Source organism: Notechis scutatus, chromosome 2 (genome assembly GCF_049901735.1).
Source record: "Notechis scutatus isolate UNSWTSFEM ecotype Mainland chromosome 2, rNotScu1.2, whole genome shotgun sequence".
Classification (NCBI taxonomy): Eukaryota; Metazoa; Chordata; class Lepidosauria; order Squamata; family Elapidae; genus Notechis; species Notechis scutatus.
In genome coordinates, this window is record NC_142010.1 from 250,552,603 (window position 1) to 250,557,457 (window position 4,855).

Below are 4,855 nucleotides of genomic sequence, written 5' to 3' on the forward strand. Positions count from 1 at the left end.
ATCGCAGCGCGGGGTTTACGAGTATGTTAATTGACTGTACAGAACACTAACATTTTAATCTATGACAGTAAATACATCATGCCAACGACACTTTCAAATGTCAAGGACACTTTCAAACAACATGAGAACGAGGTAGAAAAATGGAAGGAACTTTCACTGTAAAGCACTTCGGTAACTGCAGATTCTGGAGTTACTGAATCAAGCCTGAAGGTTAAATGTCTCTAACCCCACCTTCTTAAACTTAGTGAACTAAGGAGTAGCATGCCAAAGATTCTACCAAATGTTATCCTGTCTCTTAAGATTTAAGGATGTTTCACCTCTCTTTGCTTATATAACACTTCTTCCTTATTTGTGCCAAGGTAGAGTAATCTCCCTTGGCCTTTACAACTGTTTCAAGTGAATTGGAGTTGACATAAAAATAACATTATGAGGACTTGGCCAAAAACAAAATATTTATGCCATGGTTGGGTATAATGAACAAAGGCACCAAGAATAGAAATGGTGATCTTATTTCAAACGTAATGCAAGTTTTTGCCAATCAGTTGTCCTCCAAGGGAGCAATATTGTGAAATGCATATAAAATTTAAAAATGCTAAAAATATTAATGGATTAATGAATTCATGAAAGAATAGAAAAAGAAAAAAAGATGGAGGAAAAAATGTTATCTTTTGTTTGGGTTTCGATCTCTTCCTAAATTTATTGGTTTGGGATGTTATTAAAAAAACCTTCTACCAATAAGAGCATTTCCGCCACAGAATCAGCTGCTTAGAGATGTTGGACTGTTCTTCAGTGGATGTGTTCAAGTAGAGGTTTGTCTGCCATCAGCCTGGTATGCTTTAATTTGGATTATTGTACGAAACAAGGGGATGGGCTTAATGGTCTATTTGGCTTTTTCCAACTCTATGATTCTAGCACATTCTAAAGCTTGCATCATTTGTTTCTGAGGCATCAAGGACTTTTTGTTCCATTTTTTTTTCTCTTTCTCAGTATGTACTAAAATTATTCTTTATTTTTTCAGGCAAAATATGTAGTGTATAAATAAACCTAGTAATCCACTAGGAGACTGTCTAAGCCAGGGATATCAAACTCAAGGCCTGTGGGCCGGATCCAGCCTGCAGGGTGCTTAGATATGCCCTGCGGGGCCATCCTGGAAACAGTGAAGGACTGACCTGTGGTGCCTCTGCCAGCAAAAATGGAGCTCGCAAAACATAGTCACGGAACCAGTAGTAACACGGGTTGAATCCCACCACTGGATAGGTAGTTACTGATTTAAAGAATCATTTCTACAAAGATAGAAATATACTGAAACTCCGCACAGTATATAAAAATTAAGGCAGTTTAGAAGATATTCCTTACTTACAAGAACTTCTAGTACTAGAATTTGAAATTAGATCAGTATTCTTGATCATTGTGAAGTTGGAAGGCTATAGGAATTGATGGGTTTATTTAAAAGCCACCAGACCCTGGGTAGCTTACAACTCAACCAAGGGAATTTGAAGCATATTTACAGATATATGGCAAGCAACAGAAAAGAATTATTAGTTCTAATGAAGCTATCCCAGTAAATATAAAGAATGTCACAGTGATCCATAGATTGGATGAGATGTACTGTACATACCATTTACCAGAGAAGGACTTAACAGATTGCACAAGTTGTCATACAATATACTTAATTTCATGTGCTAAGAAAATAATGCTTACTGTTGCATCATCCAATGCAGATTTAGAGCCCTACATGGAGAGGGAGATGCCAGGTGTTTGAGCTAGTTTTAGAAAAGGCCAAACAAAGAACATGAGACATTATAATTTGCTGATGCATACTGGATAATTGAGAAAGCCAAAGAATACCATAAAGAAGCCGACATATACTTCATTATAGAAAAGCCTCTGATTGTGCCAATCATGTCAAATTTTGGAGTGTCTTTAGGAAAATGGAAATCGAAGAACATCCTGTTCTCATGTGAAGGCTATGCACAGAGCAGGAAGCCACAGTCTAGACAGAACATGGCCGATTCCAGGTTGGCAAAGGAGTAAGACAAGGTTATATCCTCTCCCTTATTTATTCAACTTATACACCAAATATATGTTAAGGAAACCTCAATGGATTGGAAGTAAGTATGGTTTTAAAATTAGAGCAAGAAATATCCATTACTTGCACTATGCTGGTGATAATACTCTGATGAGAATAAAAATGCAAATAATCTGCAAACTCTAATAATGAAAGTCAAGGAGCATAATTAAATAATGAGACTAAAGATTTAACTAATGACAGCAGGCTAAGTAAAATTGACAGTGCAGATAGTGAATGGTGGATAGCTTTTGCCTTTTAGGAACCAGCAATCATGAAATACATCACAGATTGGAATATGGTAAAATAGCAAGGAAAACTGGTAAAGATGCCAGCATGTGTCTATACTTATAAAAATCAGAATCGTGCCATTCTCTGTGACTATGGAAATGAAAAGCTGGACTTTGAAGAAATCCCAAGATTTAGATAAACTAGAACATTGGAGAAACATCTTACCCAATAACAAAACATTTCTGTTTTGGGACAAAAAACCCCAAGTGGCCCCGAAGTCATCACCCTGATTTAAAGAAGACTCTATTAGTCACAGTGAAAAATTCCAGTGGAAACCCACTCAACTACAAAGCTTTTATAAACATTAACATAATCCTCATTTAATAAAGCAACACAAATCAAGTAAATCTATCACGTCAGCTCCAAAAAAAAACCAACCAAACCTACATGGAAAAAGAACATCACATTTTTTTCTTCTAAAATGCAAGGAATCTAGGATGGCACCCAAAGTATTCACTTTATGTTTGGATTTTTTCACTCACATTTCCAGTAAGTCATTTTACTGAATGTTCCCAATGAAGATTTTAAAATGACAGAGTTACACATATACAAGTAATCCTCAATTTACAACAGTTCATTTAGTTCTAACCGTTCAAAGAACTCCACTGAAAAAAGTGACATGACCATTTTTCACACTTATGACCATTGCAGCATCCTCATAGTCACATGATCAAACTTCAGAGCTTGGCAACCGATTCATATTTATGACGGTTAGTGTCCAGGGGTCATGTCACCACCTTTTTTCAAAACCACCTGGCAAACAAAGCCAATGGGGAAGCCAGATTCACTGAACAACCGTGTTACCAATTTAACAACTGCAGTGATTCGCTTAACTGTGGCAAGAAAGAAATGCGTAAAATGATGCAAGGTCCCAGAAGTTTTCCCAAGCGAAAGATTAAGACTCGAGACAAGGCTTGCAAAAATAACAGCTTTTTTATTCTTTGGCCAAAGCAAAAAGTCTGGGTGAATACTATGTCCAAAACATACAGACAAAATGCATGTTAAGGAATAGCCACACCCTGCGAGAGTGGCTCAGAGTATTATATACATTTTACGCTGATAGAAACTAAGTTTATCCAATCAGAGACAAAGGTTTATGACTAATGTGGGCAATGTCTTACCCATGCCCTCCCCTTCTTTATCCATGGAGCGTTCTTTGTCCGTGCTCTGTCCATACTTTGTTATTTTACACAGTATCCCTTGTCCTGGTGTGTTCGTGCTCCTGGGCAGCCCCCTCCCCTTATCTATGGAGCAGGATGTTCCTGGGAATTGTCTCCAAGGGTGTGTCTAGCTCTGAAGCAAATTGCAGAGGCGAGAAACCAGATAGAAAAGGACACAATTCTCTTACAGAATGAATTTATTTATTTTTATTTATTTTATTTTGTCAAGCGATTATTAGATAATAGGTATAAGTATAAACATGGTTATGAATACATGAAATGGATAGAATAAGAAAAAAAAAACAATAGGACAGGGAAGGTAGGCACGTTGGTTGGCTTATGCAAAAAAATGATGTCCATCCTTAGCAAAATAGTACAAGCAACTTTAACAGATGCAAAGAGCAAAGGTTAGATTGATTCATGTCACAATGTCCTTTCAGTGGGACAAAATTCACTCAACCACTGTCTCGCTTATTAACCACAGAAACGTTGGGGATCAATTGTGGTCGTAGGTCAAGAACCACCTGTACTCAGGACTACCTTTTCTTTTTTCTCCTGACCAGCCTAGACTTCCCACCTGAACCAGCCGCTTTTCAAGAAGCCAAGGAACAGAGTTGGTATTCAGCAGGTTCTGACCAGTTCTGGAGAACCGGTAGCAGAACTTTTGAGTAGTTCAGAGAACTGGCAAATCCCACCTCTGACTGGCCCTGCCCCCACCTCTTCTCTGCCTCCCATTGAGTCCCAGCTAATTGGCTGGGTCTTCTTTGGTTGCCCTGCACAGGAGAATGGAGCTGGAAAGTAGGTTAGTGGAGTGAAGAATGAGAATTTTACAGTATCCTTCCCCTGCCACACCCACCAAGCCAGACCCACAGAACCGGTAGTAAAGTTTTTGATTCCCACCACTGCCAAGGAAGGACTACAAATGCCATCACTCCCCGCCCCACAAGATGCTACTGGGGGGATGATGATGGTCCCAAGCCAGTTCAAGAGAGAAGCGAGCCGCCCGCGTTTGTATTTCTCCTTTGCCCATCAAGCGTCCCCACGGCAGCATTGCTTTAAACTAGTTAATCCTTATAAATGAATGGTCGTGGAAACGTGGCTCCCCCCCCGCCCCCGCCCCCCTGCGGAAAAGACACCGAGCGACCGTTAACACGCAAGTCCGAAATAACCGCTCTTCCCCCTCCCACTTGTTTCGCTTTCGGCGCGTGGCCCAAAGGCGTGGCCGACGAGGCCCCGCCCTCTATGAGCAAGCTACCGTATTCCTTGCCCTTTGGCCGCGGGAGGCACCGCCCTCCTGGCGGCCGGACCAATCAGCGAGCGCCCTGTTGGCCAAGCC